This window comes from Anas platyrhynchos, chromosome W (genome assembly GCF_047663525.1).
Source record: "Anas platyrhynchos isolate ZD024472 breed Pekin duck chromosome W, IASCAAS_PekinDuck_T2T, whole genome shotgun sequence".
NCBI classification, from domain to species: Eukaryota; Metazoa; Chordata; class Aves; order Anseriformes; family Anatidae; genus Anas; species Anas platyrhynchos.
Genome location: NC_092620.1, coordinates 9313585 through 9337114, shown reverse-complemented (window position 1 = coordinate 9337114; position 23530 = coordinate 9313585). Strand labels below are relative to the sequence as shown.

General features: G+C 42.5%; 1 long non-coding RNA gene across 1 annotated transcript; it reads right to left on the bottom strand.

Moving 5' to 3' along the window:
* LOC119714274 (uncharacterized) lies at positions 1 to 22205 on the bottom strand. The gene is made up of 3 exons (XR_005261337.2): positions 22066 to 22205; positions 4597 to 4770; positions 1 to 4459 (listed from the first exon to the last, which is right to left on the bottom strand). It is a non-coding gene; the product is annotated as an uncharacterized lncRNA (long non-coding RNA).
* Between the last annotated feature and the right edge of the window lie 1325 nt (positions 22206 to 23530).

The following is a 23530-nucleotide window of genomic DNA, read 5'->3' as shown; positions in this document are numbered from 1 at the left end:
CCCTTCAAGCTCTTTATTGACACGAGTTGCTAAAACATTCCTTTGCAAGATACAAGAATTATATACATTAACCACTCTGTTTTTCTTAGACTTGTGGTTATACAAGGGTATGCAAGACAGAAGGTCACATTCATCATACCATGCGGCCCTACCACTGTTCCATACTGACACGAATCAGATGAACATATATCACAATCCCCCATCTCCTTTTTCATGGCATTGATTCGTGTTTTCCTTTCTAATCAAGTTAATACTTGCCGAATTGATGCCAATTGATACCAATTCTGGATCTTTATTTGTTTTTATTATCATCAGGGAATGGGTTTTCTCTTTCCCTGGTTCTGGGTCAACAGGTACCGCAGATATTTGCATTCCTTGTATAACCAAGTGTATTAGTCTGGTAATATTAAACATGGAATTATTAACAATCCTCCACATATCCCCAATACAACCATCCTTATTTTAGCAAACCAATCACCACCCATAAAGCCCCCTTCCATAATCCTCTTAGATCGACTCCATTCCAAGTTTGAACTGGGACACGTGCAATTTTCTTCATTTCTTTTACAAGTTCATTTACAGCTTTTCTTTCTGTTGTGGTTTAACCCAGCAGGCAGCTAAACAACACACGGCTGCTCACTCAACTCCCCCCCTCCTTCTCTGGGATGGGAGAGAGAAATGGGAAAGTGAAGCCTGTGAGTTGAGATAAAGACAAAAATAATAACAATAATAATGACAATAATGATGATAATAGTACTACTAGTAATAATGTGTACGAAACAAGTGATGCACAATGCAATTGCTCACCACCTGCTGTCCGATGCCCAGCCTAACCCCGAGCAGTCCGGCCCTCCTCCCAGCTCTTGCTGCACCCCCAGCCTGCCCGCTGGCAGGACAGAGTGAGAAGCTGAAACGTCCTTGGCTTGGTGTAAGCACTGCTCTGCAACAATTAAAACATCAGCATATTATCAGCACTATTCTCATCCTAAACCAGAACATAGCATTCTACCAGCTACTAGGAAGAAACACCCTCATCATCAATCTTTAAACAGCAATTACTAAAGTTAAATTTTCCACAGACTTCTCCTTCTTGTGCTAGTAAATAATCCAAAGCTAAGCGATCTTGATACAAAGCAGTTCTCATCTTAGTATTTTGCTTTGCAATTAATCCAAGTGCATCTCCACTTTTATTTACAACTATTTCTACTACAGCTTGTAACCTAATTATTCTATTAAGTATATATATTGGGGTCCTATAGCCCCAGGATCCGTCTTCTGCCCATGTATCTGGATCATAATAGGCAAACGCCTTCAGTCAAGGGGTTGGGCCCGCTTTCAGGATCGATTTGCGCTTGTGTTACTGTTCAGCCTGTCAGGGTGATCCAGCTCCTGGAAAACTAATCACAGTTTTATATAGGTTTAAAAAAAAAGAGGTTCTTATGTTATTTTCTTGGGACAACCTGACCTTAGTGTGGGAGAAGTCCAGTCGAGGCCCTCTCACTCGGTGGTCAATACCCATAGGGGTTGCCTCCCTCGGTAGACCATACACACCGCAGTGGAGGGTCCTGCCCCAGTCTTGCCTTCTCCCTTTCCTCCCTTCAGGCTTGTCCCCTTCATTTGGCGTCCTTAATTCATGAAGAGCCTCGTTGCCAGAATATTAGTTCTTCTTTAGCCTTAGTTTCAGTTCCCCAGAAGCAGACTCAACCCTCCAAGTTTTGGTAGTTACTGGTCCTTATATTCTGGATGCATGGGTCCAACCCCTTTCTGCTGTTCTCACAGCTGTTTCAGTTGTAAGTAAAACAAGGTACAGTCCCTCCCAATCGGGGGTTCAGTGATTCTTCCCTCCAGGTTTTTTTATTAAGACCTTGTCTCCTGGTTGTATCTTATGAATAACAAATCCTAAAGGTGGTGTTTGAGCCATCAGTCCAATTTCTCTTAGCTCTTGTAATCTCCTTCCAATAGTAATTATATATTTCTGGATGCTACGATCCTCAACTACATTGTTCCCTAGAGGCATCCCTTGAGAATAAGGCATACCATATAACATTTCATATGGTGATAATCCAGTCTCACTGTGTGGTTCAGTTCTTATGTTTAAAAGTGCCAATGGTAAGCATTTCGTTCAGGGCATTTGTGTCTCGATCATTAATTTAGCCAATTGTTGTTTTATTGTTTGATTCAGTCTTTCTACTTTCCCTGAGCTTTGTGGGTGCCACAGAGTATGGTATTCCCACTGAATACCCAATGATTGACATAATGTTATATATGGAGTGGTAATTCGTGTCAGAAAAATGGTTGATATTAATAAAGAAGGGGGAGATTTGGGAATGGGGCAATGGGGGTCGGAAAGCCTCGTGGTTGGTGATAACATCAAACTCTTTAACGATGAGGTCATCAGGAATGTAAAGAGTTTAGAGGAAATAAAGAAGGGTGATTGAGGCGACGCCCTGCCATCCGGGGTTGCTTGTTTTCCCCTCTGTTAAGGCACGGAAGTTGCGGGGGGGGGGTTGCTGTTTAGAACTGTTAACATTTATTGTTTAGTGTGGTTTCAAGTGTTAACGAAATGCGGGAAAAGCAATCACGTTTTGTTGCTTTCAGGACCCTTGTGGTGGGCAGAGCATGTGCAGAAGAAGAGGGAGACAGTCGAAGCCGCTCCTGCAGTCTGGAACAAAAGGTTGCTAATGGTGATGGGGAAACCGTGAGCCTTTCACCCACAACGACCACCACAAAGAGAATTATAATATGAAGCGGGGATAGGATATCCACATGTATAGGCGTACTCGGGTTTTCTATAAGCTGTTTTGTTTGTTTGTTTGTTTGTTTTCTCCCTCCCGTGGCTGCTTGTTGAAACACTTTCTTATTTATCTTCTGATAAGTTATGCAATGTTGTGTAATTTGCTTTGCTATTTAAAAAAAAAAAATTAAAAAAAATCAATGCAACCAAATTGTTTTAGTAAATGATCATTTGTACCTTTGTACCCCAATGTGTTTGTGCATGCAAACGTCCCAATGTTTGCTTCACATAAGCTTTTGACAATATCTCTCGCCTGTCTGGCAGTGTCCATTTTCCTTGTTCTAATTTAGCCCCTATTTTCTCCAGTTTCGTTTGTTTGTTTTGTTTTGTTTTCCATTGCATTTCATAGTCGGTCCAAAAATTCCGTAGGGGTTTCTTTTGGATCTTGTTGGAACAGATTCTCAATTCCCAATTTAACCACATTTTGGTATTTACCGTTCATTATTTCCGGGATGACTATAGTCTCAGTGTGGGGTCGGTCAGGGGAATGCAATCGTCAACAGTTCCATACTGACACGAATCAGATGAACATATCTCACAGAAGGACCTTCGCAAATTGTGTAAGTATAAAAATTAGGATCGTAAGTCTTATGAGGAGCAGCTGAGGGATCTGGGGTTGTTTAGTCTACAGAAAAGGAGGCTCAGGGGAGAGCCTTATTGTACTTAACAAATACCTTAAAGGAGGTTGTAGCAAGGTGGGGATTGGGCTCTTCTCCCAAGCACCAAGTGATAAGACAAGTGGAAATGGCCTCAAGTTGCACCAGGGGAGGTTTAGGTTGGATATTAGGACAAAATTCTTTACTGAAAGGGCTGTGCAGCACTGGAACAGGCTGCCCAGGAAAGCAACTGAGTCACCATCCCTTGAGGTCTTCAAGAAAGGTGTAGATGTAGAACTTAGTAGCATGGTTTAGTGGTAGACTTGTCAGTACTAGGTTACAGGTTGGACTACATGATCTTAGAGGTCTTTTCCAACCTGAATGATTCTATGAAAACGTTTTTTTTAAACCAAAATTTGAAACATTAAATATACCAATTTATTTCAAAGTACTTCATTTTACACAAGTCAAATTCAAATTAGCTGTAAGGTTCACTACTGCATTTCACCATCAAGTATTAAAACAAATAAATCAGTATACATCTGAGTTACATTTTCCACTACACTAATATCTGCTTAAAGGAGCTTGAAAAAGCAGCACAAACTAATCAACCATTCTACATTTTAAAAAAAAATCTGAATTAGATGAATTATCAACTTATTTGCTGCTTACCAAAATGTAGTATTCTTCAGCTAGATATAGTATTTTAGCTCTTAGGAAAATATACTGTTGAAGTGTTACAAATTACATACTTTTAATACACTTCCATGTTTTAAGTGTTTCACAATATGAGATGAGTAGCTACTGACTACTAGTGGTTTATCAGATTATCTCAAAATTAAAATGAAAAGTAACTTCCTGTAGAATCTTCTAGAAGAATTAACAGTAATATAGATACTGTACAACATATGTCTCAAATTTATATAATAGCCAGTATTCCCAGTAATCACAAAATGTCATGTTTTAGCTATTAAATCCAACAATGAATTTAAAGTGTGAAGCGCAGGAAGTTGAACAGGTGATGATTAACTACATGTCAGAGATGCTCTCACTCTTCAAAAGTGCTCCTCTGAATGAAAGAACCAGAAAAACAGGGTCAACATTTAGTGGAGAAACTACCACTGCATATACTGCATAATAAAAGTAGAAAATAGTAAATAAAAAGCATAATTTCTCTATTAATAAGTTCAGCTACCTTTACCATACCTTTATCTGCTGTCTTCTAAGCATTGCAAGTTCCGTCATATCTCGGAACAGCTGTAGTAAGTACTGGTAGAGCTCTGTGGTAGCTTCTGCAAGACTATTGTAGGCTTCATCTTCCATTTGATACAGTTGAAGCAGCTCTACCATGCTTTCCATGTTCTTATGTTTTCCCAGAAGCTGTAAAAAAAAAACAACAAACAACAACACACCACACAATTTTAACTGAATGAGTTCAAACATTCCTGCTAAGTGACAGACAGCCATTAAAAAAAAAAAAAAGTATCAGCTTTTCCTCTTATGTCATCTTCCCTTGCCCCCCCGCAAAATCATAATTCAGGCATACAAAAAGAAAATCTTAATCCCCACCCACATCTTGAACTTAGCCAGTCAAGTATGAGCACTTCTTAAATCGAAATGTGCAACGATCTTATTCTTTTTTTCTTTCAAAAAATCTCTGGAAGGTAATAAATATGAGCACAAAGAGAACACAAAAAAAAAACTTAGTACAAGAATCTATAACATATTAATCGAATATGCTACTTCACACATTTCCCACTTTCAGGTGTAGGGGAAAGAAAGTGATAGGAAAGAAAACAAGAAGTCACATTTTGAGCTTTCCAGTCATTTTCTCTTCTAGCCTGTCTGTACTTTAGACCCACACAGCCTCAATTTTATCAGTTTGTTTATTTATATAAAGAAAGAAAACTTTATTTTTTTTAAATCTTTCTTTACACCGTAAAGTTTGCTTCTGAAGATCCCATCAACCCCACCTCAAATTTCTTTGAAGCACTCAAGATTAGCCAAAATTAGAGACAGGATGCAGAGAGGCTCATGGTAGTTTTATTTATATGTTCAGCATTAAAATGATTGTCAGATGACAAGCCAGGAAGTGTTTTCCCTCAGTAAGGCTTGGCAGAGATGAGACATCTTCGAGAGATAGTATAGAACAGATGTGATGTTTCTCAGCAGCCTGAGACAATTTGTTGCATTACCTAAACAATTTCACCTAGGAAATTGTTCCTACTGCAAGATAACTCGCTATGTCATTCTGCTCTCTTCCAGCCTCATGTAAATACCACAGAATACTGAGTTCTCACCGAGAGTACCGGGTAGTGTTTTGTGGCTTGCAGTCTATAAAACTAATGTCTTATGAACTTTCTGGGCTAAACTTACATAACGTAGTCTGCAACTGTAGGGACAAAAGTCATCCTAGATTTCATGCATTATTCTAGCCCACTAGCAGTATTAACCATCTTGTCTATAAAGCCAACTCATTCCTCAGCTCCTTTTGTTTGTGCCTCAAAACAGAGTTGCCATACCCAAGCCTTCTCCTACTTCCACCTGGCACTATCAGAAAACCTTCTTGTATTCCCAAGCTGCAATTATCCCTCTGTCAAGGTACAAAAATTATTAAATCATGATACCCTACTATTCTATTAGTATACAAGTCTTAGAGGGCAACAACAACAACAAAAATAGAAAAAATAGAGAAAATGTATCAGCATTTAAAGGAGAATCTTAAGCAATGTCACTTCAGGAAGAGGGCTCCCCCTCCCCCTCCCCCCCCCGACCATTCTTTAGTCCTATTTAATAATTCTGATAATCTGGAAGACAGTCACAACTTTGCAGAGGTCAAAGTGAAGAAATGCCAGGAAATGAAAGACCATTTAGATTTTATGTTCATCAGTGTAGTACAGATATTTTCATGACACTAAAAGCATGTATCTACTTATAAGTAGTTGGTTGTTCAGTGAAAATCATGTCCATAACCAGAAACTGTAAGAACAAAGTAAAGAAGTACCATGACATTCCTGCACATAGAGAAGATAAGTAAATGGGCATAATTTCAATTTCAGTCTTGCCTGTGTCTAGTTCTATTTGGTCTGCTGCTGGGGTTTCCCCAATCCTAAACCTAGAAGTACTCCTCAACTTCTTCAGAAATGCCAAATCCCCATGGAGCAAAACTCTATATTTAAAAAGTGAGGGCAGGCTATTCATACAAAATGTATATCTTTTTTTAAAGTTATTAACACAAGGTAAGCAACCTTTCTTCCTTCCTAAAGCAAGAATCCACAGATTCCATTTCCCGTTGTGGGAATAGAAATGTTGTTTTTGCAGAGTTACATTGTTTAGAAGGAGGGAATGTGGTACTGAGATATGCTTACAGTGATAAGAAAGTTTAGCAGGCGACCTAGTAAAATGCAGACAACCAGTCTCCTTAGGACAATTAGGTGAAAATCACGGTGTCAAGTCAAGTCAGATAAGTGAAGAAACATTACCACTTCAAACAGTAAAAATGTCAAAAGAAATTTGAAATTTAACAGGCCGGCAACTGAAGGCCATGCATTGTTTGTGAAGCATCAGATAGATTGTGAACCTGGATTACCCACTCAGTGGGGAAACAGGGGAGGGTCCTGCCATCAAAAGGTATATAAACTGTGTTTTGGAACTAGTAGATGCGCTCTCTCCTGCTTGTGGGGCGCCCGCCATTGCAATCGCGAATAAATTACTACTTCACTGAGATCCTCGCCTGAGCCTAAGTTATTGGCTACGGAGTGTTTCTCACAATTTGGGGGCTCGTCCGGGAGCCAGTCACCTACTGGGGAGCCCCACCGCCGCAGCAGCAGGAAGGCATGCCCCGCTGATTTCAGCGGTCCTGTGCATCGACGGTGGCGGTTCTGAGGAAAGCTGACAGAGGGCCCGAGACTGGTTAAAGAGGCAGGATCCGTGAAGTAGTGGGGAAAGGAAGAAGGTAGGCACTCCGGGTTTTTAAGAATCGATCCGGTAACTCTGTGCACAGACCAAGGTAAGAAATATTAAGTATTGCCTTGGGGGTCGGGTATCTGGTGTATGGTAAGCCCTTGCACGGGGAAGTGCTGGCACTACACCAGGGGAATCTGGTGTACGGTAATCCTTGCACGGGGAAGTGCTTGGAAGTACACCAGGGAATCTGGTAAACTCAGGTGTGCGGTAACGCTGGCACGGGGAAGTGCTTGGCGGTACACCTCCATCTTTCAGTACGTTGGTGTGTGGTACACTGCAGAAGGGAAATTTCTGTAGCACATACTGGCGAGGGTTAGGAAAAATGGGAAAATATGAGTTCCAGGGGACAGGGAGATATCCCTGGGGGAGTGCCTACTAATAGTTCTTCCTGAAGAATGATAAGAAATTGGAAACATAATCCCAAAATTAGAGGGATTGTAAAAGAAAAATAATTTAAAAAGGTTAAATATTGTGTATCAGTCTGGACAAAAGAACCAATTAAGGAAACAGCAGTATTTTGGCCAAAATACGGGTCTGATGAAAATTCAGGCTTTAAATTTATGTGTAAACAAGAAGATTCCTTTTTCAGAGAAGGAGCCAAGTTATGCTCCCTATAATCTTAATATTGAACTGGTGACAGCAGCAGTCACTCCAGGAAGGGAGACAGGGGCTGTAATTAACACTGTCCCTAAAGAAGGATCGTACTCTAGGTTCTGGCAAGAATTAGAACAAGGTAGAAGAGATATTGAGAATTTTGCCTTCCCTGATACTAACAGTACTAACAATAACTGTGTATCCTCTTAGGTGAACTACCCCCCCCCCCCCTCCTTACCAGCAGAGAGGTTAGAACTTTTAAGAAGGAGAGGAAGTCTTTATTCAAGGACCCCAACAGCCTAGTTGAACAATTAGACCAGTTCCTACGACCTGACTTAAGAAATGGGAATGATCAGGAGGAGAGCTGCTATACAAGAATGGGAAAGAGCTCATCCTCCAGGACCAGGGGTAATACCGGCAGGGCAGAAATACCCACTTCCCAATCCTGGCTGGAATAATAATAGTGTGCAACACAGAAATCATATGAGAGACTTGGGGTCAGAATGAGAAAGTACTTGGGGATGAGACCTGAGGACCCAGTATCCCAAGGGCTCTTGAAAGTTCATTGTGTGATTAAAGCCTGGCAAAATATGCAGAAAATGCTTCAGAAGGTGGGGGGATGTAGTGAACTCCTGCGGGAGGCCCTGGAGGTGTGTGTCCGGAGGGGAGATAAGAAGGAAAAAAAAAAAAAAAAAAAAAAAAAAAGGAGAGCGAAACAATGGTATTGTGAGGAATGTTTTAACAATTCCAATTCGTGTCCATAAATTCGTGTCCATAAAGAATAATTCTGTTTGAATCCTGTCTGCCTCTGGGCCCTGCAATGGCAGTTTAATTCTTGAACCACAGATGCAGTGTGCCCCAGTCTCCCCCTCATTCCAGTCAATTTATCACGTCTTCAGAAAACACTCCTTAAATTTATGAACCTGTTTGCTTTTGTTATTCCTGACTTCTAGTTCTAACAGTTACAGCCTTTTTTCCTGTCTTCTTCGAGATTAACTTAACACTGCTATAGATGTGTCTGTGAATGGCTGGGGAAGAATGTTTTAATTACTCGTGAAGCGTCAAATAAGAAAGCTGTTTGTGTTTGATGTCTGGGAGTTTCAGAACAACTGATAACAACTAGTGACTGTTATGGGATACTATGAGGATCCTTGGTATCTGGCCGGGGGGGGCAAGAGATTAAGAGGAAGAAAAAAGAAGCTGAAGGACGGTTGGGAGACAAGACCTGTGGAGAGTGTACAGAGAGTGTTCCATAAACTTGGAATAGTGCCAAGTAAGTACAAAGGGTGAGAGGAAGACTACGAGCCTTCAGCATGAAAGACCCCTAGAGACCCCCAGAGGAGACTGATGCGCATGCTCCAGTAGGAGGAACTGGACCCCGGAAGCTAATTTTAATAATCTCTTTTTTTAGAAGTAGTAATGAATATGTATTAGTCTAGGTGCATAAAAATCAGCTGCTTGATGTAACTGGTGTGCGTCCTGGTGGAGCAGAGACTCCCGGTGCACCCAGCGCTGTTTGCTTACCTCTATTCCTTTATATTCTTTTAATAAATCCTATTTTTTTATTTAATCCTAATTTGAATCCTGAGCCATTTATAACAATTTGGGGGCTCGTCCGGGAGGGCTATAGTTCCTGAATTCTGATTTAATCTAGGAGAGGCGCCCCACCATTTGGTGGCTCCTGTTTGAGTCAGATCGGGACTGATGCCATCCTGAACCTGAATAAAGGTAAGCAAAGAATTTAATTTTTTTTGAGCTCCCGTGTTGCCGGCTGTTTTTTGCCCGTAATTCTGCGCGCGAAGATCCGGATGAAGACGACAGAGTCGTTTGGATACCGTTCGGTTGGATTCCGGTGTCCGGAATCGAACCGGATGAAGACGACAGTCGTTTGGATACCGTCTGGTTCGATCCCAGACGAAGACAGCAGAGACGCTGGTGGATACCGTCCGATTGGAGTCTGGACGAAGACGACTGATTCGTAAGATACCGTCCGGTTGGGTAAGGGTACGGTTGCCAGTTTTTTTGTGTGTGAGTGTAACTGAGACTTCTAAAGTCAGCGTGGAGGTCTTTTTGTTTTCTCACTGGTTCTAATCTCCTGTCGGGGGGGCTAGACTGGTGAGAAGAGGGATACGTGGGTGGGTGATAGGTCCTAAACCCCCTGCAAGACACTCTCACTGGGCAGCCAAGGGCTGTGGGAATTGCCACTAGTAAAATTCCTGGATGGGTCAGATAAAATCGAAGACCAAGGACCAGAAAGGGAGCAAATTACCAGATATATGACCAAAAAGTCCATTATGAATAATGATTAGAAATTGGAACAATAGGGGCCCCAGAAAATTAAAGAGTAAATTGAAAATGATCCAGTATTATATGATAGAATGACCAAAAGAACCCTTAAGACCCCCTGTATTTTGATCCATGGAGGACGGGGTCTGTCAGGCTTTGAACATTAATAGTAGAATACCCGTGGATCCAGAAAAGAGCAAGCTGAAACATTGGAATTAGAAATTAGAGAGCAATTGATTAAGAATGAATATGTGCTACATTTGTGCCTGTGCTGCACTTATACCACCAGATAACAGGAGCCTCTCGGGCCCCGAGAACCAGATTAAAAACCTCATGGTTCAGAGTTTAACCAAGGTGTCTGAAATAAGGAGGACTGTTCACAAAGGGACAGGTTATGCATATGTATAGGAATGTTCATGTATATGTAACTCTTTACTAAAGCAATTTGTCACGTTAGGCCTGCACGACTTTGGGGGGACTACCCGCCCCATGCTGCATGGAACTGAGTAAACATACCTACTTTACAATCCTACTGATTGTGGAGTCAGCTTTCTGTGAGTCATTTTGGTGAGCCAGGCAGGAGACACTCTGCTCGGCTGCGGGATCGGCTGCAGCGTGGACGCCCCTAGGTGCACCCTGAGTGTTTTTGCTCGGAGGGGACTCCACTCTCAGCTGCTCACCGCAGGAGCAAAGATCTCCTGAAACTGCAGACAAATGGTATGTTTTCAGCTGCTGGAGGGATACTAACTGGAGTGTTAATAATTGTATGTGTTTTTATGTATGTATTTTGTGTTGAAAGTATTTGTGTAAATGTAAGGGTTTGAAACAAAGTGTTACAAGTCACTTCACGAAGAACACAGTCAGAGACAATACTTATTTGGTTGGTTATCATTCTAAATTATATTCCTGTGGTATGAATGAGATGTGCTGGAGGCCTCCGTGTGCGAGTGTGCTGTGTGAGTGAGACGCAGCGTTGCTGAAAAGCGAGTGCAGAGTTCAGATCCGTTGTTCCGTACTCTCCGCAAGGGAGTGGGCAGAGACGAACGAAGTGCTTGACAGACTGAAAAGAAGTGCTGTTTTATCCAAGTTTTGAGTGGTGGTGCCTAATATATGGGCCTGGTGTATCTTGTGTATCTTGTGTATCCTATTTTTGCTCTTAAATGTTTTGACTGTGACAAGAAAAAGGCAGGAGCATGATATGACATGCTTCCTGCAACATATGAGGCCCGCACAGGCCGAGACCTGGACTCACTGAGACCCAGACTCGCTGAGACCTGAACAGGCGGAGAGCCTGGAGCGGCGCCGAGAGCCTGGAGCGGCGCTGAGAGACCCGAGACATTACGGAGGGACTACCGCTGGACGGAGAGAGCCCTGAGAGACGCTGCAGAGCCACGGATGGCTCTGAGAGACACAGAATAGACCTGACAGAAGCTGCAAAACGCGGGGAAATTGAAGTAATTGCGGAACATCCGAGATCGAGTTGCTACGGGAGACCAGAGGCGTCAGTGGACACTGGTAGCTGACCCTCACCGTGAGGCGAGTCGGCACAGAGCAAAGGGGCGGACATCAGGACCCTGCAGCCTGTCTGACATAACCATGGAGGCAGCGGCAGCAGCGGCTGTGCTGCTTCACTCTGGCATTCTTTTTATAAAAGGTTTATCTTGCAATGCAAAAAAAAAGACTATTAGTCCCCAGATCGGTGTTATAACTATTGCTAATGACGACTTAGCTCTATTGCAGGGCAGGAGTGCAGAGACGCAGATTACACTGCCAAACGACCACCGGCAGGCTCTTTCACAAACCTAAGGCTGCAGCCGGCACTGCCTGCAGCCATATAGCAGACGTTACACTCTCTTTCCTAACTAGTAATCATGTGTCTTATCCATGTCTTATCCATTTGTGGTGAATGGCCAGTGACAAAAAAGAAAAGGGGGGGAGACAAAGACAGAAACGGTACAAGGAGGATGCCACTGACACTAACAGCATGGGTAATAGGAGTAGTATAAGTGACACAGGTGACGGTGCAGGGCGCTCTGCCTGCTGCTCACCTTCGCCTGACTGTGCACTGCTGCCAACGGTGCTAGAGTAAAATGTGAAGACTGCTCAGATGGCAGTGATGAGAGTTCTTGTGTGAAGAAGATGTGTACTGAATCTGACTTTGTGTGCATAGATATCAATAAAGTGTGTAACCAGCAGAGAGACTGCAAGGACTGCAAGGGGTGATGCCCCTGAAGGAATGCAACAAAAATGAATGTGACTGTCCAGCTGGGTTTGAGTTTGTAGACAAGAGAAACTGTGGAGATATTGATGAATGTCAAAACCCTGGTATCTGTAGTCAAATATGTATCAACCTGAAAGGTGGCTACAAATGTGAACGTAGCCCTGGCTATCAGATGAATCCTGCTACAGGAACCTGGAAAGGGCCATACGGGTACAGAAATACAAATAACATCCGTGATTATAATGACACTGCTAAGCAGGGTTTAGGGGTTCATAACATGGAGACAAGGGGTAACAACTACAATTGTACAGCTTTGGCCTTACCTCCTGATGTTTTTCTGATTTGTGGGGATGGGGCCTGGCAAGGTATCGCTGCAAATGCTATCAGATGTCCATGTTACTTAGATAAACTCATTGTATTTGCTCCTAGCTTGTTACAGTTGCGTGAGATCACCAGACATAAATGGGCATTGCTTGCATCGGATTGCAATGATAATGTTGAATTGTGTGGGGTTGCAGCTAGAGCGGCATTAGCAAGTTCAGTGCCTGGAGTGGCATCTGCGGCCGCACGTAACAACTTAGAAAATTTGGTATGCTGGGCCAAGAAGCAAGCCTATGCCGTGACAGAGATACTTGAGGAGATGTTACCAGATCAAAATAGTCTGCGACATGCGCTCTTACAGGATCAAGCTGCTATTGACTTTTTGCTTTTGGCTCAAGGGCATGGGTGTGAGGGACTGTACCTTGTTTTACTGACTACTGAAACAGCTGTGAGAACCGCAGAAAGGGACCCATGCATCCAGAATAAAAGGACCAGTAACTACTGAAACTTGGAGGGTTGAGTCTGCTCCTGGGAAACTGAAACTCATGCTAAGGAAGAACTAATATTCTGGCAACGAGGCTCTGCGTGAATTAAGGATGCCAAATAAAGGGGACAAACCTGAAGGGAGGAAAGGGAGAAGGCAAGACCAGGGCAGGACCCTCCACTGCGGTGTGTATGGTCTACCGAGGGAAGCAACCCCTATGGGTATTGACTGCCGAGTGAGAGGGCCTCGACTGGACTTCTCCCACATTAAGGTCAGGTTGTCCTGAGAAAATAACATAAGAACCTTTATTTTAACCTATATAAAATTGTGATTCGTTTTCCAGGAGCTGGATCACCCTGACAGGCCGAATGGTAACACAAGCCTGAATCAACCCTGAAGGTGTTTGCCTATTATGATCCAGATACGTGGGCAGAAGACAGATCCTGGGACTATAGGACCCCAGTATATATACTTAATAGAATAATTAGGTTATTAGCTGTAATAGAAATAGTTATAAATGATGAGAACTGCTTTGTATCAAAATAGCCTAGCTTTGGATTATTTACTAGCACAAGAAGGAGAAGTCTGTGGAAAATTTAGCTTTAGTAATTGCTGTTTAAAAATTGATAAAAAGGGTGTTTCTTCCTAGTAGCTGATAGAAAGTTATGTTCTGGTTTAGGATGAGAAGAATGTTAATAATATGCTGATGTTTTAATTGTTTTTAATTGTTACAGAGCAGTGCTTACATCAAGCCAAGGACCAAGCTAAATTCAGCTTCTCACTGTCCTGTCAGCAGGCAGGCTGGGAGGAGGGCCGGACTGCTCGGGGTTAGGTTGGGCATCGGACAGCAGGTGGTGAGCAATTGCATTGTGCATCACTTGTTTCGTACACATTATTACTAGTAGTACTATTATAATCATTATTGTTATTATTATTATTGTTATTATCTACTTGTTTTTATCTCAACTCACAGGCTTCACTTTCCCATTTCTCTCTCCCATCCCAGAGAAGGAGAGGGGGGACGTGAGCGAGCAAACACAAACCTGGAAGGATATGGAATGGGATTTATTTTCATTTATTTTCATTTATTTTTATTTTCATGGCTGCCTGGTGGACCATGGGTTAAAAGAGTGTTATTTTTATTGTTATGTGGTGTAAAGATGTTATTGTCTATACCTTGTATGATACCTTGTCTTACATTATTAATACACTGGGTGATAAATAGTACATTGGTAATAACTTCATTAAAAAAGGAAGGGAATATGTCAATTATGATGCTTAAGGATTGGACCCTCCAAGAACAAACTGATGAAATCCAATTATTAATAACAGAAGAGACACGAATTGGGGATATTAAAAAGAAGATAAGGGATTGTGAGGAATGTTTTAACAATTCCAATTCGTGTCCATAAATTCGTGTCCATAAAGAATAATTCTGTTTGAATCCTGTCTGCCTCTGGGCCCTGCAATGGCAGTTTAATTCTTGAACCACAGATGCAGTGTGCCCCAGTCTCCCCCTCATTCCAGTCAATTTATCACGTCTTCAGAAAACACTCCTTAAATTTATGAACCTGTTTGCTTTTGTTATTCCTGACTTCTAGTTCTAACAGTTACAGCCTTTTTTCCTGTCTTCTTCGAGATTAACTTAACACTGCTATAGATGTGTCTGTGAATGGCTGGGGAAGAATGTTTTAATTACTCGTGAAGCGTCAAATAAGAAAGCTGTTTGTGTTTGATGTCTGGGAGTTTCAGAACAACTGATAACAACTAGTGACTGTTATGGGATACTATGAGGATCCTTGGTATCTGGCCGGGGGGGGCAAGAGATTAAGAGGAAGAAAAAAGAAGCTGAAGGACGGTTGGGAGACAAGACCTGTGGAGAGTGTACAGAGAGTGTTCCATAAACTTGGAATAGTGCCAAGTAAGTACAAAGGGTGAGAGGAAGACTACGAGCCTTCAGCATGAAAGACCCCTAGAGACCCCCAGAGGAGACTGATGCGCATGCTCCAGTAGGAGGAACTGGACCCCGGAAGCTAATTTTAATAATCTCTTTTTTTAGAAGTAGTAATGAATATGTATTAGTCTAGGTGCATAAAAATCAGCTGCTTGATGTAACTGGTGTGCGTCCTGGTGGAGCAGAGACTCCCGGTGCACCCAGCGCTGTTTGCTTACCTCTATTCCTTTATATTCTTTTAATAAATCCTATTTTTTTATTTAATCCTAATTTGAATCCTGAGCCATTTATAACAGTATTGACAGTGCAGCGGGTAGTGAGGCAGAGCGTTGGAGAAAGAGGAAGAAAATCTTCAGGGGGAGTCAGGGCCAGGATGGAAAGGAGAGGAAGAGAGATGAAGGAATGGCAGGCAAAGAAGGCTGCCTGTGTTGTGGCCTGAGTCCTAGCAGAGACAGGCTTTGATAAGATGTTTTAAGTGTGGCCAGGCTGGCCACTTTGAATAGGAATATCTGGAGTGGAAGAAGGAAGAAAGAAGGAAAATTGGATGAAATACGCTATATTGATATGTTGTTTATCTTGGAGGGAAAAGGTATGGAATTAAGTTGGACCCTGACTGAGCCTTTGGTGCTGGTATTAGAAAAGTACAGGCTGGAGAAAGATAAAGGAAGTGTTAAAAGGGTTGCTGAAGGTGTTAAAGGTGTGGCATGTAGTATTTAACAGAGCTGTTTGAAGTTGAATGAGCAGGGAAAGGTGATGTAGGCATTATCTAAGTAACAGTCTAGAAGTTTTGGTATATTTGCTGTGGTGTTTGTTCAGTTTCCCAAGCATCGGGGAGGGGGGAACAGCCTGCTCCACCAGGGGCCTCTCCAGCGGCCGCAGGGGGGCTTCGGCTCCAGCGCCTGGAGCGCCTCCTCCCCCCTCCTTCTGCACTGACTTAGGTGTCTGCGGGGGGGTTTCTCGCTCTCCCAACTGCTGTTGAGCAGCAGGCTTTTGTTTGTTTCTTTGTTTGTTTGTTTTCGTGGATGTGCTCTCACAGAGGCACGGACTGTATTGCTCATGGCTTGGCTCTGGGCAGCAGTGGGCCCCTTTGGGGCCAGATGAAATTGTCCCTTACCTGCCACGGGGAGGCTTCTGGGTTTTTCTCACGGGGGCTGCCACTGCAGTTTCCCACCCCCACACCTCTCACACCCCCCCGAACCTTGCCATCAAACCCAATACACTGGGGAACAGCTAGGTCATTACTGACTTGTAAAGTATCAGGGATTAAATTAACTAATGAAACCCTAAAAAGTGATGGGGGCAGAAGGGGCTGGGATAACAGTGCCACTTTTGGGGGATACCAAGCTGAGACCAGGGGATAAAATGATCACTGGGTAATTATTGTATGTACCCAAGGCAGGGACTAACTTGTTGAGAAGGGATTTGATGATTAAATTGGGCATTCAAATAGTAAATTGTTAGACTGGAATAACAGTGTTATTAATGGAGTGCTCGCAGGCCCTGAGAGCAAACATACATGTATATTCACCTCTTACTGGAAAGACCCTGAAATGGGGGCGGAAGCAACAATATAGGTGGACAATTTTACCTCAGGGGTTTACAGGGCCACCTATCTATTTGGGTAAGTTCTAAAAATATATATATATATATATATATATATATATATATATTTTGGAGCAATTATAACCTCCCAAGGAGGTATTAATGTTAACAAATATGTGGATCATTTTCTATTGTCAGGACAGGAGAAAAGAGTTGTGAAGAAAGCTACTAACAAGCTATTCAACTTTCTGGGAAAGCAGGGCTTGGGAGTATTAAAAAAAAAAATAAATAATAATAATAAAGTACAATATGGAGAAAGAGAAATCAGGTATTTAAGGCATCTAATGTCTGAAAGAAAACAGAATAAATGCAGAGAGGATTCAGGGAATTGTTGAAAATTAAGAAAGAACTAAAAGTTTTAAAAAGATTTTTTTAAGGAATCAGGAGCCATGAAGTCTGAAGGAAAATGGATACTCCCTAATGGGAGAGAAATGCTGAATAAAGTGATAATGAGGCAAATATTAACTGTTTTACATCAGAAGAGTCATTGGGAAGTGCAAGCAATGTGTGATGTTGTGCTAAGAAAGTATGTCTGTGTAGGAATATACACTTTAGGGAAGCACATATGTAGAGGATGTACCACATGTCAAAAGGTAAATAAAAAGGTCTTCTGTAACCCATCTAGAGGGGGACGGGAGCCAGGGCTTTGACCTTTCCAAAATATACAGGTAGACTTTACTGAGTTACTTGTTTGTTCTAATTGACCATGTGACTGGATGGGTGTAAAGCTTTACTGCAAGGGTTAAAGCAGGCCTTAGAGATTGAGTGGGATTTTCACAGCCCCTGGCACCCCTCCTCTTCTGGGAAGGTGGAACAAATGAATCAGACATTAAAGAAGCAATTAACTAAACTAGTGTTAGAAACCCAACTTCCTTGGGTAAAATGCTTACTCCTACAGGTTTAAACAGCACCAAGAAAGGATACAGGAATTTTACCATATGAGATGCTGTTCAGATTGCCCTATCTGGGCAGAAGGGATGAGATACCACAATTCAAAACAAGAGAGTTTTCTTAAGAACTGTATTCTGGGGTTGTCCTCTTCTTTGTCATTTCTCAGGACCTGTGGGTTGTTGGCTCAAACCCCACCTTTGGAATTCCCCATTCACCACCATCACCCAGGAAACCGGGTCCTGGTTTGGACCTGGAAAGAGTCAACCCCGGCCTGAATGGGAAGGACAATTACTAACCACTGAAACAGCTGCAAGAACTGTGGAAAAAGGTTCGACTCACTATACTCGAGTGAAGGCATCCGTTGACGCTAGTACCTGGGAAGCTGTTCCTACAAAAGACTTGTTGGAAGTTGAAATTGAAAAATCTCATAGTGGACTCTGAGCAAGATAAGAGCTTACAATTGTAAACTAACCTTTTATTTTCACAGGTAACTAACGACTGTGACTTGTGATTGAGAGAAAGAACAGACCTATAGTGAATTGCAGTGCTCCCAAGGGGGGGTTGTTATAGTAGTAGTGTACATCTTACTTTTTGTATCAATAATTATTTGGAAACCTAAGGTTTAAAAATGATGACAGGGAAAAATTGATTACTAATTTTGTTTTTAGTGATTCTAGGCCTCAGAGAAGGCCTTGGTCAATTGGCAACTTGGAAAAGGCATGACCAGATAATAGCAAAAACGGGATACCCCATCAAAATATGGGTGACTGTGACAGAGGTTTATGTACCACAATCTGTCACGTTTGATGTTTGTGAGGTGTTAGCTTGTGGAGATTTAAATGCCCAACGACAATTGAGCAGAGAGAACAAATAACTGGGAGAGACCCAACAGCCAGATTGAGAATAGCTGTATGGAAACTATCCTCTATTGCCATCAGAGAAAGGGAGAAACTCAAGGAGAAAACAGGAGAGAAAACAGGAGGCCCTCTGAAATGTGGCAGTTCAAACATTTGAGATTCAAACAGGGTATGGGGATGTGAATGCCTGGATAGAATGGGTCAAATATACTGTCCAGAGTCTCAACCGTAGCAACTGCTATGCTTGTGCCTCGGGATGACTGATTGCCCAGATAGTGCCCTTCCCATGGGGGTGGACCGAAGACTCCCAAGGGATGCGATGTATGACTGCATTGTACCAAGAAAAGACTGCCTGGGGAAATGAGGCCTGTAAGTCTCTCTTTGCTGTTCCTTGCATGATAACAATATCACGGTTCCCCCTGCATTCTCTACAGCTATAGGTAGCCATACAGCTTGCCTCTCACGGCAGGGTGTGAGTGCTACCTGGCATCTGGGAGAATTTGCCTTGTGCTACCAAGGACTTGATGGGAAACTGCTCAAGACTAGAGATCCCCAGGGCAGATCTCTGGTGGTACGGTGGAGGGAAGATCTTACGGTCCACCCTACCATCTAATTGGGAAGGCACTTGTGCACTTGTTCAATTAGCTATACCCTTCACCCTGGCATTTGAAAGAGAAACATCACAAATACCCAGAGGAAGTAAAAGAGGCTTAGGAATATCATTTGATGATAGAGTATACATAGATTCTATGGGGGTACCTAGAGGAGTTGCAGATGAACATAAAGCCAGAAATCAAATTGCTGCAGGGTTTGAGTCACTGTTCTGGTGGGTAACAATCAATAAAAATGCGGATTGGATTAATTATTTCTATTATAATCAGCAGAGATTCATCAATTATACCAAGGATGCAACGAGAGGAATCGCTGAACAACTAGATGCCATCAGCAAAATGGCTTGGGAAAACAGGATAGCATTAGATATGATGCTCGCAGAGGAAGGAGGTGTGTTTGTGTGTGTAATACTGAGCAACCATTGTTGCACTCTTATACCCAACAATAGTGTCCCAGATGGCTCGGTAACAAGAGCATTGCAAGGGCTTACCACCCTTGCCAGTGAATTGGCAAAAAAAAAATAAAAATAAAAATAATAAAAAAAAATAGGCATATTTGCAACATTGATCGTAGTTGTAGGAGTTTTGACAGCCATTGGTTGCTGCATTATCCCCTGTGTAAGAGGACTAGTACAGTGGTTAACTGAAACCGCACTATTGAAACAAATGACCATGGAGCTACCACCTTACTCAGATAAGGAGATAATGAGGAGATGGAAAGCAAAGAAGAAGAAGTCTATCAAATTGCACCTTAGAGAAAGGTTTTGCAAAAATCAACAGTTTATAAAAAAAAAGAAAAGGGGGGAATTGTGGGAATAGAAATGTTGTTTTTGCAGAGTTACATTGTTTAGAAGGAGGGAATGTGGTACTGAGATATGCTTACAGTGATAAGAAAGTTTAGCAGGCGACCTAGTAAAATGCAGACAACCAGTCTCCTTAGGACAATTAGGTGAAAATCACGGTGTCAAGTCAAGTCAGATAAGTGAAGAAACATTACCACTTCAAACAGTAAAAATGTCAAAAGAAATTTGAAATTTAACAGGCCGGCAACTGAAGGCCATGCATTGTTTGTGAAGCATCAGATAGATTGTGAACCTGGATTACCCACTCAGTGGGGAAACAGGGGAGGGTCCTGCCATCAAAAGGTATATAAACTGTGTTTTGGAACTAGTAGATGCGCTCTCTCCTGCTTGTGGGGCGCCCGCCATTGCAATCGCGAATAAATTACTACTTCACTGAGATCCTCGCCTGAGCCTAAGTTATTGGCTACGGAGTGTTTCTCACACCGTGGTTAATAAAGACCTTTCTGAATGAAAATAGAGATTAAGTTTCATTTAAACTAGTTATCAGAAAAGGCCTAACAAATTGGAAAACTGATTTGGAAACCAACATGTATCACCTTATTGGCATCCCTGCCCATGGCGGGGGGGGTGGAACTAGATGATCTTTAAGGTCTCTTCCAACCCAAGCCATTCTATGATTTGGTTTCAAACAAAGACTAAAGAGCTTTAAGACAATAGGGGTATTCTTCAACATAGGTAGAAAGGTTACCAACCTGTTAGCACTGGTTACAGACAACCTTATTACACCCATCCACCTATTAATATGTTCTTAAAAAGACTCATTCAGATGACACTCAGGGGAAAAACATCTGAACATTAACCTCCTCTGCAAAGACTGCAAATCAGCTCAGAATCACATCTATGTTACTTTGTCCTGTCAAATCAATACCATAAGAATGCTGCCAAAGATTTCACTTGGGTTAAGGGTTACATGAGAGAAGGAAGAAATCAAAGATAAAAAACAAAACAAAACAAAACAAAACAACAAACAAACAGTTTTGGACAAGAAAAACAAAAACAAAAAAACAGAAATTATGACATGCATTTGAAATGATAGTTATGATATACAATGTTTAAGGCAATATAGAATCATAGAATCATTTAGGTTAGAAAAGACCTTCAAGACCATCAAGTCCAAACATCACCTAACACTACCAAGTCTATTGCTAAACCACGTCTACACATCTCTTAAATACCTCCAGGGATGGAGACTGCACCACTTCCCTAGGCAGCCTGTTCCAATGTCTAACCACCCTTCCCGTGAATAAATTCTTCCTAACATCCAATCTAAACTTCCCCTAGTGCAACTTGAGGCTGTTGCCTTGCATCCTATCACTTGTCACCTGAGAAAAGAGACCAACATCCTCCTCTCTGCAACCTCCCTATATATATAGATAGATATATATATAGATGATACACTAGTTTAGAAACATGAAAATTCAACTAATACCTTTTAATAAGATGGAGACATTGATTAAGCTGGCCAAATGCCTAAACCAACCTGGTACCTTAAAAAAGTGAGCCTTCCAAGATTGTAGCATAAAAAACACAAACAATTTTTGGGGCATATTGTTGAGGGATTTTTGAAACAGCAAGGAGGCCATGACTTGCTTCAGCTGAGCAAACCAAGCTGCCAGGACGACTATGATAAGTTCCCATGACAGTGTTCCCACATCGCCCAATTGAGGAATTTAGAAAAATATTGTTGCCAGCAGCTGGCTTCAAGGACGGGATCTACGTGACTGCTAATCACAAGGGGGTTGTGTTTTCTTGCAGGTGGGGTTGTTTTCTTGCAGTTGTTTGTCTGAGTGCACTTGAACAATAATCTTGTGTGAGACACTATCCGCCCCTGTTAAATTTGCTATAAAAGTCAGGCTATTCGGGTAATAAAGGGAGAGAATGATCTGACTCTACTGGTGTCTGTCGTGTTTTCAGCCGTTCTTCCTGCAACATATGGCGCCCGAACAGGCTGGGAACTGGAGACGCTGAGAGACGCTGAGAGACGCTGAAAAACCTGAGAGACGCTGAGAGACTCCAAGAACAGACCCGGACAAGAGGTATCGCGGTGAGACGCGGAGACGGAATCGCGGTGAGATGCGAAGACAGAGATCGCGGTGAGACGCGGAGACAGAGATCGCGGTGAGACACAGAGACAGGATCGCAGTGAGACGTGGAGACAGAGAATCACGGTGGGACGCGGAGAAGTATCGCGGTGAGACGCTGGACATCCGGAGTCGAGTTGCTACAGGAGATCGGAGGCGTCCGTGAAAACGGCAGACGACCGCCACCGTGTGGCGATTTGACACATAGCAGAGGTGTGGAGATCACGACCCTGCGGCTCGTCTGACGTAACCACGGAGGAGGAAGCAGCTATCCAGCTTCTCTCTAGTATTCTCTCTAAGACAGGTGAATCTTGCAATGTAAAAAAGATCAAATCCTTGGTGCACTGGGCTCAGAAGGAGGGTTTTCTGAAGGAAGTCCCTCTAATGTTTAGCCCAGATGAGTGGCGGCACGTAGGAGCTCACTTATGGGATAAATCCCATAATTATGGGATTTAATTTAATTTAATTAATTATGGTACCAATCCCAGGTAATCTAACACAGCTTCTTGTAGTGGTATGGATTGCTGTAAACACCATTCCAAATGATCCTGAGTCATTGGTAGACTAATATCTCCTGGTTCCTGCCCGCTGATCTCAATACTCCGAGAGCGACCCTTACGTACTAACTCTGCGAGAGCTTCTGCCCGTGTCTGAACACTCGTTTTTGGCTGAATCGGTAGGAAAATCCATTCCAGGACTCGAAAATGCTGCCCTCTCATTCCACCCTTGCCATCACCTGTCGCATTTATGCTATTCCTATTACCCGTGCTGTTAGTGTCAGTGGCATCCTCCTGAAACCGTTTCTGTCTTTGTCGCCCCCTTACTCTCCCCCTTTTCTTTTTGCCACTGACCAATCACCGCAAATGGATGAGACACATGATTGCTAATTAGGAAGGAGAGTGCACCTTCTGCTATACGTTTGCAAGCAGAGCCAGCTGCAACCTTAGAAGCTATTTGTGAAAGAGCCTGCCGGTGGTCATTTGTTAGTGTAATCTGCGGCTCTGCACTCCTGCCCTGCAATAAAGGTAGTAATATAGCTAAGTCATCATTAGTAATCCGTACAATGTGGCAACCCCACTGAATATTGCCCAGGAACATTTGTACATCTGTCAAAGTATGTAACACCCTAGTTATATCACCTTTCTGTGGACAAATAGTAGAGTCTGATATTTTCCATCCCAAGTATAGCCATGGCTGTTTCTGTTGAACCTTCTCTGGGGCTATCTTCAACCCTTTTGCTTCCAAAGTATCCTGATTAAACTTTAAATCTGAATCCTGGAAGCATTCTGGCCTACCAAACCGAATGTTATCCATATAATGGTAAATAATTACGTCACACCACGCAGTCCGAATTGGTTCTAATGCCCAGGCCACATATAATTGACATAATGTAGGGGAATTCCTCATCC